This window comes from Babylonia areolata, chromosome 18, assembly GCF_041734735.1.
Source record: "Babylonia areolata isolate BAREFJ2019XMU chromosome 18, ASM4173473v1, whole genome shotgun sequence".
In the NCBI taxonomy this organism is placed as follows: Eukaryota; Metazoa; Mollusca; class Gastropoda; order Neogastropoda; family Buccinidae; genus Babylonia; species Babylonia areolata.
Genome location: NC_134893.1, coordinates 41,383,966 through 41,396,465, shown reverse-complemented (window position 1 = coordinate 41,396,465; position 12,500 = coordinate 41,383,966). Strand labels below are relative to the sequence as shown.

Here is a 12,500-nt window from a genome sequence, read left to right as displayed (position 1 = left end):
AAAAGAAGTACAATGAATAATTTGAATGATATATGTTAATACCTTCAGTCCTAAATGAATCGAGACAAATTAGATGTTGGACGTATCTCATGTCTAGTGAGTCAAAAAGAATAATCTTAATTTTTTTTTTTTTTAATACAGCATATTATGTGACTTATACAAATAAGGGGTTTATAGATCAGAATGGATATGTTACATGCACCAAATTTTATTTGAAACGGGATTCGATTGTGTTTGGGAATCACATAAGTTCTAAACAGGTATATTTTTATATGTCGCAATTCTATTACTGCTTTGAAAGATAATTTGGAAAAGATATGGTCTGAATCATTAGAACATTGTACAAAATGTTTGTATATTAAACACTAAAAAATAGAAATAAGAGAGAAGGATATATTGTCAATTGCCTGCTACAAACGTAATTTCGTTAAACAAATGCAAATGTGATAATTGAGAATACCGTATTTGCAACACACACACACACACACACACAAAAAAAAAAAAGTGACATGAATACTGTTGGTAACGAATTTAATTTTGTTACGGAGCGTCCAAACTTTTATTCTTCTTTTTTTTTTTTTTAAACTGTTCCCCGGTAAGTATGTATGTCCAAAGTCGGTATTTTCACTTTAGCTTTGTAAATCATTTTCTGCAAGCAAACGGGTTCTCTTTAGACTTACTAAATTCACAGAGACTTGCAATGTTGCATTGTGTGTGTCCCTGCAGAAGAAGGAATGTAAACCTTCATCTGCCTTAACTGATGCAGTCTTTATGATAATCTTAGCTGTGTTCCTGATTGTGCAGTTTTATGAAATCCTTCATGTCCCAATAGTGATCAAAGGTTAATTAAATCTTGAGTCTGAAATATCTCTGTGTGTGTGTGTGTGTGTGTGTGTGTGTGTGTATTTCCATTTGTACCCCTCTTCGGCAGTTGATGGTTAATGACACGTGACGACTGGCCAATGATTTCGTTCAGCTCAGAGGTCCACTTCCACTTTCAGAGAATATCTCCAGGCCTCGGTCCACATTGCATGAGAACATGGCGCTTGTTTTATTTTTTTTATTTTTATCTTTTTTTTATTATCTTTAAAAACATATATAATTAATCGCATGGATCCGCAGTGGGTCGTCGGTGGATTGACTACTTAGTGAACGGGTTCAGTTTCAGTTTCTCAAGGAGGCGTCTCTGCGTTCGGACAAATCCATATACGCTACACCACATCTGCCAGGCAGATGCCTGACCACCAGTAAGCCCAACGCCCTTTATCAGGCCTTGAGTGCAATCATTTGTATTTCCATTCGTTGTTTTCCTGTGCGCCACATGCGTGTTGCTCGTCTTTTTAAAACCTATCTATAAGTACTCCTAGCTTTCTTGTTCTCCAACACCACCCATATCAGCTCACTTTGGATGTATGTAGAGTGGGAAAGGGAGAGCGTGAGTGGGGAACGGGGGGGGGGGGGGGGGGGGGGGGGGAGGGGTTGAGAAAGAGTGGTCATGAATGTTTTATGTAACTTGTAATATTTTTCTTTCATGTAAAGTGCCCTGAGCTCTTAGAAATGGCGCTATATAAATGTACTTTATTATGATTATTATTTATCGTCTCATCCGAATAATAACAAGACTTTCAGTCTGATTTCCCAGTCAAACATGGGAGAAAGGGCGAGAGCGGTGTTTTCAAATCCAGACCGTCACGGATTCTGTATTTGCAGATAAGCGCCTTAACCATTGTCCCACCTTTTTTTTTTAACTCTCCTTAATCAACGCCAGTTACTTTGATTTGGGTAGCCTCGAGACTTCGGTGACTAAAGCCTGTCTTGGGAGCTGAAGAGTAAGTAGTTTAAGTTGAGCGTCAGGCCGATCTGGTCTCGCTATTGTGTTTTGTGGAATGAATATATAGACGTGTGTATACATGTGTGTGTGTGTGTGTGTGTGTGTGTGTGTGTGTGTGTGTGTCCCCCGCCCCCACCCCCAAACCCCGAGGAAAAAAAAAACAACAACAAAAAAAACCCCCACCTCTGCCCCACGTGAACATCACTTGACCATTTGACATTTTTTTTACACTCAACGCAAAACAGCGAAGACCCTCCTCACAGCCTGCGACGTACATAAATCCCCCCGTCAGTGAAATGAATACGCAATCTGCTGCTGACCGGAGTATATCCTTCCTGGCGCCACACCATCCTCAAAGCTGCCAGAACCCTCGAAGCCAGCCGTCAGTCGTGCCAGCCTGGAGGAGAAAAAGAAGAGGACAAGGCAGAAAAAAAAAGATCCCACAAAAAGCGGCCCAATCAGAAGCCACCATTCTACCCTTGCAGGTGCTGTGGAAGAAAGAACATGCCGATCTGGAAAGTCGGACTTGTCAGTTGACGGCGTGCTTATCTTTGAAATGGACATTTAAAAAAAAAAAAATGGTGACCTTTTGTAACTGATGAACATAATATATATATATATATATATATATATATATATATATATATATATATATATATATATATATATATATATATATATATATAAACAACCGACGATAAAAATATGTTTGATTTTATATTAATGTTAGCCAAACTGTATATGGACAGGTGTAAGAAGAAAGTATTTCCTTCCAATCTTTTTTTTTTTTTTTTTTTTTTTTTTCCAAAACGATTAAACAGTCGTTTCAAAATTGAGTTATACTATGGAAAATTAAACAACAAGGTGTCCAAATTCCATATTGAATGGCATCGATATAAACCAATGCTTTTTGACACAGAAACAAATATTTCTCATCTATTTTTGTGATGTGTTGATATTCACATCTTGTAAATATGATTCTCCTTGAATCGTTATCTAATTCACCTTTTGTCAAATCTCGAAATCATGTTAACCATTTTTATGTTCCTAATGCTTATATCCATTTATCTATTTATTTATCTTCTCATTCATTTGTATGATTGTTTCACTTTTCTGTTTTTGCGTGTGGCGTTGTTGTAAGCTTTATGTTTTCAATATTTTACTTCGTAATCCTGTTTATATTTGAAATGGATTATTGAACATGAAAACGATCATCTTGTATGACCTTCACTGACATCTCCGATCCCGACGTCATCGTTAACAACAACAACAACACCAGCAACTCCAGCTGAACAGTAGCTTCAGACAACCGTTGTGAAGCACCTGGAGGAAATAGCCTTCTTCTTGGTAATGACTGGGGAAATGTGGCCACGTTTGTCACTCACTACAAGAGGGCCTTTGAGGACATTGTGTGCAGGTTTTTTATGTGGGGTGGTATGAGTGAAGACAACCGTGTCATTGTGTCCTGATTGAATTTTCTGCATCCTCATAAAAAATAGAGAGATATAAAGCTTTGCCTTTGGGTATGGATGCTTATGCGGTCAACCCAAACTATGGCGTAGACCTGCGAAGCTGTTATACTGAGAATTGAGACGACAGGCAGGCAGACAGACAGACAGACAGACAGACGGACAAGCATTGAGACGGCAGGCAGACAGACAAATGGACAAGAATTGAGACGACAGGCAAGCAGACAGATAGACAGACAGACAGACGGACAAGCATTGAGACGGCAGGCAGACAGACAAATGGACAAGAATTGAGACGACGATACGCAGGCAGACAGACAGACAAACAGACAAAACTTGAGACGACGATAGGCAGACAGACAGACAAGAATTGGGACGACATGTATACAGACAAGAATTGAGACGACATACAGACAGACAAGATACGACAGACAGACAGACAGACACGAACTCAGACGACAGGCCGACAGGCACACACTAATTGAGACGACGACAGGCAGACAGACAGAAATTAACTGAGACGAAATGCAGACAGACAAGAATTGAGACGGCAGGCAGGCAGGCAGACAAGAATTAAGACGACAGGCAGACAGACAGACAAGAGTTGACACGACAGGCAGACAGACAGACAAAAATTAAGACAACAGGTAGACAGACAGACAAGAATTAAGACAACAGGCAGACAGACAGACAAAAATTAAGACAACAGGTAGACAGACAGACAAGAATTAAGACAACAGGCAGACAGACAGACAAGAATTAAGACAACAGGCAGACAGACAGACAAAAATTAAGACAACAGGCAGACAGACAGACAAGAGTTGACACGACAGGCAGACAGACAGACAAAAATTAAGACAACAGGTAGACAGACAGACAAGAATTAAGACAACAGGCAGACAGACAGACAAGAATTAAGACAACAGGCAGACAGACAGACAAGAGTTGACACGACATGCAGACAGACAGAAATTAACTGACACGACATGCAGACAGACAAGAATTGAGACAACAGGCAGACAGACAGACAAGGATTAAGACGACAGGGAGACAGACAGACAAGGATTAAGACGACAGGGAGACAGACAGACGTAGAGAGAACAGCAAGTGCAAAACGGCTGAACAAGCATGAAAAACACACACACACACACACACACACACACACACACACACACACACACACAAAAACACCTTTTTACACACAAGCAAACAAGGAAAAAATAACAACTACAACCAAAAAGCTTTTTCAGCATTGTGGAAAAGAAGGTTGCTTTGATATGTCGCACAGGCTTAAAATATCGGTTTCGTGGAACGCGCACGCGCATGATAAACGTTCACGTGTTCCAGCTGCTTGGAGACTTTTATGTCATGAAATCTTCGTGGTTGGTGTTGTTGTTGTGTTTGTTCTTGTTGTTGTTGTTGCAGTGTGACGTATGTTGTCAAGATAAAGCGTGTGATCCTTGAATACATACATCTGTGTGGAAACACGTTGGGGACGTACCTGTGAGTGGGTGGGTGGGTGGAAGGGGGACGTGACGTACCTGTGAGTGGGTGGGTGGGTGGAAGGGGGACGTGAGAGAGAGAGAGAGAGAGAGAGAGAGAGAGAGAGAGAGAGAATTAAAACAATTTTTTTAAAGGTCTGCAAATTGGATCAAAGTCTGAGAGAGACTCCACTGATGAGGTTTCAGAGTTGAATGGGAAATTGACAATAATAATAATACTTTTAAAACTACCTGCAAAATTCTTCGCTTCCTTTTTTGCTGCCCTGTATGCTTGGTCGCTAAGAAATCCAGGAGCATGCGGCATAACAGACCTTGGCATCACGGACATGTAGCATACTGGGCATGTGGCATCACGGACATGTAGCAAAACAGACATGTAGCATAATGGGCATGCGGCAGAACGGACCTGTGGCCTAACGGACCTGACACACAACGGACATCCTGGTTATTAAGCGGGCACCACCCAAACCAGTTGTGCGCACGATTTAGTGTGCGGTCGTACACAACAAAGCGACTGGCCAAATATTGCAGTGTGAGTGAGCCATTAATGATTCGTTTCCGTTTGTGGCAAAAAGTGTTGTGGAGGTCTACTGATGTAACTGCTCGTGTAATGTCTAACAATTTCTACCGACCTCCATAAGTAGCCTGGGTTTCCCAGCGCGCGCGCGTGCGCGCGCACACAGACACACACACACGTGCGCGCGCGCGCGTACACATCAAACACTGAAAGACAGCCTGGGGAAAAGATTTCGAAGATGTAACAGCTCAATGATGTCTGATATTTTGTGGATGCGATTTCCAGAACTACGAGCTGTTGTGTGTATTTTTTTTCGAAAACCATGGGACTCACGTTTTTTTTTGTTTTTTTTTTTTTTGTTTTTTTAAACATGACCTCAAACGTGCTTTTTTTTTTTTTTTGTCAGACGCGGGAGAAAGCAGGCCAGGGCGGGATGGACTGTTCATCTTCACCAGGTTAGAACGTCATGATGGTGCTGACCCAGTCCATGAACTGAGACATATACACGCTTTTAAAAAAATCTCTCGGATCATGGAAGCTTGTGTGACTTAATGCTCTTAGAAATAACCCAGGCGTCATCCAGGCTCCAGAGACAGATACAGACACGTGCAGTCTTGGCCACACACACACACACACACACACACACACACACACACACACACACACACACACACACACACACACACATATATATATATATATATATATATATAGAGAGAGAGAGAGAGAGAGAGAGAGAGAGAGAGAGAGAGAGAGAGAGAGAGAGAGATGTTTCCATCTTAAAATGCGATATTATCTCACACGAATTTTGTTGTTGTTGTTGTTGTTTTGTTTGTTTTTTTGTTTTTTTTGTTTGTTTCTTCTTTTTACGTACTGATTGATGTGTGCGTGGTACTCAGAGAAGGATGTGCCACTTACTCATTCGTTTTTCTCTTTGATATTTTCTGACGCTCATTTGAATGAGCCGAAAGAAAAGAAAATCTGTTTTAATTGATTGAAGCAGACAATAAAGGTATTGTGACTTTTTTCTTTAAATTTTGGAATTGGAGCAACACTCCCAAAGACTCAACTGGAGTGATGGCCTAGAGGTAACGCGTCCGCCTAGGAAGAGAGAAAATCTGAACGCGGTGGTTCGAATCACGGCTCAGCCGCCGATATTTTCTCCCCCTCCACTAGACCTTGAGTGGTGGTCTGGACGCTAGTCATTCGGATGAGACGATAAAACGAGGTCCCGTGTGCAGCATGCACTTAGTGCACGTAAAAGAACCCACGGCAACAAAAGGGTTGATCCTGGCAAAATTATGTAGAAAAATCCACTTCGATAGGAAAAACAAATGAAACTGCATGCAGGAAAAAAATACCAAAAAAGGGTGGCGCTGTAGTGTAGCGACGCGCTCTCCCTGGGGAGAGCAGTCCGAATTTCACACAGAGAAATCTGTTGTGATAAAAAGAAATACAAATACAGATACTGTGCAGGTCCCCAGTCTTCCCATTTTGAGCCCACAGCTCACTCTGCTCTGGGCAAGGGCCAGCCACGGGTCGAAAGAAAAAAAGAAGAAGAGAAAAAAGAAGAAAATATTCAGATTGGGTCCGAACCCGGGTCCTCTTTGTCGTCAGTCCGCGACACAAGAGTGGCCAGCTCAGTTTTAGTTTTAGTTTCTAAAGGAGGCGTCACTGCTTTAATGCAAATCCATCAGTATACGCTGCATCACAACTACATCTGCTAGGCAGATGCCTGACCAGCAGCATGAACCAACGCGCTTCGTCAGGCCTTGAGTGCATGCGTTATACGCGCTTCGTCAGGCCTTGAGTGCATGCGTTATACTTGTGTAGTACCTATTTTTTTACAGAATTTTGCCAGAGGACACTTTTGTTGCCGTGGTTTCGTTTTCAGTGCGCCGCGCAGTTGCGTGCTGCACGCGGGGACCTCGGTGAAGCGTCTCATCTGACTCGTGATTAGACGCTCAGTTTCGTTTTCCTGTCAAACATGGGGGAAAGGGCGAGAGCAGGATTGGAACCTAGACCCTGACGGACACTGTATTCGCAGAGAAAGAGTCTAAACCATTCTGCCATCTTGCTCCAAGTGACAAGTTCACTTCTCGGCAAACATGCTATGGGTTGAGGAGCGTTCCACTGGCTGTGTAGGCCGGCTGCCGTAACGGGTTGAACGTTGTTTTCCAGTGTTCACCAGTGATCAGGGTTCGAGGCCCTTTTTCGCCATGGTGATGTATCCTTGGGAAGGGCACTTTTACTCCGAATTTATTCTCACTCCACACAGGTTTGTATGGGCACCTGACGCCCCGCGTGGGAGAAGGTGAAAAAACGGTGGAGGGAGAGCATCGGTTGGTTCCCCGCCTTCCTGTGCCAAGCATAGGACACAGTGGATATGAATTTGCTGCCCCGATGGCCGTAACCCCTTTAAACTGGACTTTAACCCCTTTAAACTTAACCACAATTTGGCAGGCTGTTGGCATGTGTGTTGTCGTGAAACAGTTTCGCTCGTCTTCTTCGCACAGACGTACGCCTTTCTGCCACAGCAGAAACTTTCAAGTCATTTGCCATGCGAGGTATCGCCAGACAGATGCAGGTGAAACAAACGAAGGAGAAAGAGAGAGAGAGAGAGAGAGAGAGAGAGGAGGGGGGGGGAGGGGGGGGGGTACGATGAAACAAGCAAATAATCAAAAACAACGAAACAAAACGAAATGTTGTTTACTCAATTCATCACAATAGAGGAAGACGGAAAAATAAAGAAGGGAATGGTGTGGTCATTGGGTTGTGGGTGGCGGTTGTAGGGGGAGGACGGACGTCATTTTAACTGACCTGGTCGCGACACAAGCCCCCACACCGCCCCACCCGCTCCTTCGTTCCCATAGGTCCCTCCTCTCCCCCTCTCGAACTCAAAGTTGTTGTTTTTTGTTTGTTTTTTTTTTGTTTTTTGGTGTGTTTGTTTGTTTTTTGTTGTTGCTTTTTTGTTTGTTTGTTTTGTAAAGCGTATTAAGATTCTGGGCCTATTCTTTCAATCAGTCCTTGCTAATAATCTAAGAGAGACAGAGACAGAGCTACAGAGAGACAGACACAGAAAAAAAGAGACAGAGAGATAGATCAATGGATGGGAAGAGAGAGAGAGAGAGAGAGAGAGAGAGAGAGAGAGAGAGAGAGAGCCAGGTCGTCTCCCTTGTCTCACACCACCCAAAACGAACGAAGCCGCCGCGGCAGCCAAACCAAGCCAAGCCAAGGCACCTTGCAAAAGCCGTCAGCAACAGCAAGCAGCTATCTAGATAGCGAACAGTGGAAGAGAGTGAGTGGTATGGGTGGTTGGGTGGGTGGTTGGGTAGTGGTAGACACACACACACACACACACACACACAGAAGGAACGGATGGCAGCACCTCGCGCAATGCACGAGACATGAGAGGAGAGAGAGAGGGTGTGAGTGGGGGGAGAGAGAGGAGGGGAGAGAAGTGAGTGAGTGAGTGAGTGAGACCTGTTGTGTGAGGGGAGCGTCGACGTCGTGCGAAGCGATTCCCTGTGACGAGGGGAGTCAGTGAAGCGGTACGAGGCGACAGCCGAGTGGGGAGAGAGAGAGAGAGAGGAAGGGAGGGGAAGAGAGAGGGAGAGAGAAAGCTGACGGAGGTGCCAGACTCTCTTCACCACCAGAAAGGCAGCGTGTTTTACTTAGCTTTACTTAGGCACTCACCCGCGGACGCAGTCGACTCTTGCTGTGGCCAAAGTCACAGTTCCGGCGGCGTGTGTGGAACGTGTAAGCATTTTGTGAGCAGTGTTTGTGTGTGTGTGTGTTTAGAGACGCCTGTGACATATACAGTCCCCAAGCTTGAAAAAAAAAAAAGTCTTGTGTGGGTGGCTCAGTACCGGATAAAAATATTTAGAGAGAGAGAGAGAGGGGGGGGGGAGGAGGGGAGAGGATAAAATATAACGGTGCTCATGGCTAGAAAAGACAACAGAGCTAAAACAAAACAAAACAAAAAAAGTTCCGATATGTTTCTGCCAAGGCTACGACTGTGACATGGTATTGTTGTCAGATTTCATTTCCTAACACTTTCTCCCTCATCCCTCTCCCTCCACTACCCACTTCACCTTCACTCTTCTCTATCTGCCGTGTTGTTGTTTTATTTTATTTTTATTTTTTTATTGTATTATTTATTTATTTTTGTTTGTTTTGTTTTTGTTTTTGTTGTTGTTGTTTAATTGATCCTATAGATTACAAATGACGGATTCATCGTAGAAACACAGTAAATTGTTCTTGCAGTTCAGAGGGTGAGGGAGTAACGCTTTGTACAACCTCGCAGGTTACTCATTCTTCAGACGGAGACACAATCGTGGATATCATAGATATATTCTGAGCACAACAAATCCACAAACTAATAATAAAACAGGAAGCCTGAAATCTGTGAGGTGACCTTGACACCGGCCAGCAGTGACACCTGCAACAACAACTTGTTCTGGCACGGTTTCAGCAGCCGTCGTCGGTCGCGACGTAAGAAACAACAACAAAAAACAAAACAAAAGAACCACCTGTTTTTTTTATCATGGCTGTGATTCTTGGACCTTATCCCGCAGTCCTACATGATGCGATTTGTGTAGCAGCGACTTTGTGAGACAACAGGTATAAACGTGGAGAGGTGGTGTGAGGGAGACAGAGAGAGAGAAGGGGGGAAGAGTGTATTCCTTCTGTGTTGGCGTCTAACATGCGTGCCACGGTGGTTCTAGAAAGTGGAAATCCAGTGTCCCCCGCACAACAGCTGGTGAGACATCTCCTGTTAGTGCTTGGAAGTTGCTGACGTTTGTACAAGACCCGGTGGATCTTCCTGTGTGAGTTATTGCACCCCACGCACCCCTCCCCCTCTTTTCCCTCTTCTGACCTCCCCCCACCCCCACCCCCCAAAGGATCTTTGACGAAGGGTGGAAAGACAGCTGTCATACCCCCCCCCCCCTCCCGCTCCTCCCTCCACCTCCCTCTGTGCTCTGGGAGGGCCCGGAACTCTCGGTGGCTTGTGTGTGTTGTCATCGTTTCAAAAGGTGTTGCCCTCTTTATTTTTTCTTGGTTTTCTTGGCTTCGGCATCAGGATGAAGATCTTCACGATGGCGAGGACAAAGGTAGGATGTGTGTGTGTGTGTGTGTGTGTGTGTGTGTGTGTGTGTGTGTGTAATATAAACATCGCGTCCTCCTTTATTTTATTTTCTTTTTTCCCCCTTTTTTAGTCACTTGTTTGTAGTGTGATCATTTGCTATGTCAGTTATTTGTCATGTTTCGCCCTTTTTTTTGTTTTCTTTTCTGAATCACTTAGTGTTTGTAGTGTCCCCATTTGTTGTGGCAATGATGATTATTTATTATGTATCCCCCCTTTTCTGTTTTCGTTTCAGAGTCACTCAGTGTTTGTAATTGCCTCGTTTTTTTGTGTTACTTGTTAGTCATCCCCCCCCCCCCCCCCCCCCCACTGCCCCGCTTACCCCCTTTTTTGTCTCATTTCAGAGTCACTCTGTGTTTGTAATACCCGGCTTTGTTGCGTCAATTGTTGGTCATGTACCTCCTGTGTTCTTCGTTGTGTCACATTCTTTTTCGTGTTCCAATGTTCTTTCTCTCGGTTTCAGTTTCTATGTTACTCATCGGTAATCTTTCCCCCTCTGTCTTTTGATGTGTCACGTGTTTGTAATGTTTTACCTTCTGTCCTTTGATGCATCACGTGTTTGTAATGTTTACTTCTCTGTCCTGTGATGTGTCACGTGTTTGTAATGTTCCCACTCTGTCCTTTGATATATCACGTGTTTGTAATGTTTACTCCTCTGTCCTGTGATGTGTCACGTGATTGTAATGTTTCCCCCCTGTCCTTTGAGGTGTCAGGTGATTGTAATGCCCCCCCACCCGTCCTTTGAGGTGTCACGTGTTTGTAATGCCCCCCACCCACCCACGCCCGTCCTTTGATGTGTCACGTGTTTGTAATGTCCCCCCTGTCCTTTGAGGTGTTACGTGATTGTAATGCCCGCCCCCCCTCCCCGTCCTTTGATGTGTCGCGTGATTGTATTGTTTCCCCCCTCTGTCCTTTGGGGTGTTTGTATGGTCCACCCAACTCTGTCTTTTGGTGTGTCACATTTTTTGTTGTTGTTGTCATTTCCCCCTCTGTCCTTTGTGGTCACAACTTCGTTTTCCCCTGTGTCCTTTCTTGTCCTTTCTTGCGTCACGTGCTTTCTTTTTCTTTTTCTTTTTTTTCTTTTTTTTATCTGTCCTTTGATGTATCACGGTGTTTGTAATGTCATCCGATGTGTCCTTTCTTGTGCCATGTGTCAGTAATGTTTTTTTGTTTGTTTTTTTGGTTTTTTTCCCCACTCTGTCATTCATTGTGTCACGGCAGGTTTGGAATGTTTTCGCACGTGTCCTTTGTTGTATCACGTATCAGTGATATTTCCCCTTGTATCCTTTGCCTTGTCACGTGTTTGTAATGTTTCCCTCCTTTCTGTCCTTTTGACGTGTCACGATTTCGTACTGTTTGCTGACGTGTCTTTTGTTGTGTCACTTGCTTTACTGTTCCCTCTCCTTGTACTTTGTTGCGTCTCGTGTGAGTCATGTTTTTTTTTTTTTTAGCCTTGTATTCTTTGTTTTGTAACGTGTTTTGAATGTTTCACCCGCTCTGTTCTTTGAAGAGTCACGTGTTTGCAATGGCCCCCCTCCCCCTCCCCCGCCCCCCTCATTGCCCCCTCACCCCTCCCGTTCTGTCCCCTGGTATGTTGCATAGATGTAATGTTTCCCTCTGCCCTATGTTATATCATGTGTTTGTAGTGTTTGTAATGTTTTCGTTCGTATTCTTTGCTTGGTCACGTTTTTGTAATGTTTCCCCATGTGTCATTTAACATGTTACATGTTTGTTTGTTTGTTTTTGTTTTTGTTTTTTTAAAAGTTTGGCTCTTTATTCGTCGTTGTGTCACGTGATTGTAATGTTAACACATTCTATAGTTTGTCGTTTCACGTGATTGTAATGTTGACCCAGTCTGTAGTGTGTTGTTTCACGTGATTGTAATGTTGACCCAGTCTGTAGTTTGTCGTTTCACGTGATTGTAATGTTAACCCAGTCTGAAGTTTGTTTTTTCACGTGCTTGCAATGTTTTCCCTCTCTGTACATTATTGTGTCACGTGCTATTAAAGTATCCTTGCTGTGTCACGTATTTGCA

The 12,500-nt window shown here is 43.6% G+C and overlaps 1 protein-coding gene across 1 annotated transcript in view; it reads left to right on the top strand.

Moving 5' to 3' along the window:
* Window positions 1-10,336: 10,336 nt before the first annotated feature.
* The window catches only part of LOC143292240 (uncharacterized), a 507,694-nt gene continuing 505,530 nt past the window's right edge, over window positions 10,337-12,500 (top strand). Inside the window, exon 1 of the mRNA XM_076602430.1 lies at window positions 10,337-10,433. The gene's annotated coding sequence lies outside the window, so the exon portion shown is untranslated. The remainder of the gene's footprint in view (window positions 10,434-12,500) is intronic.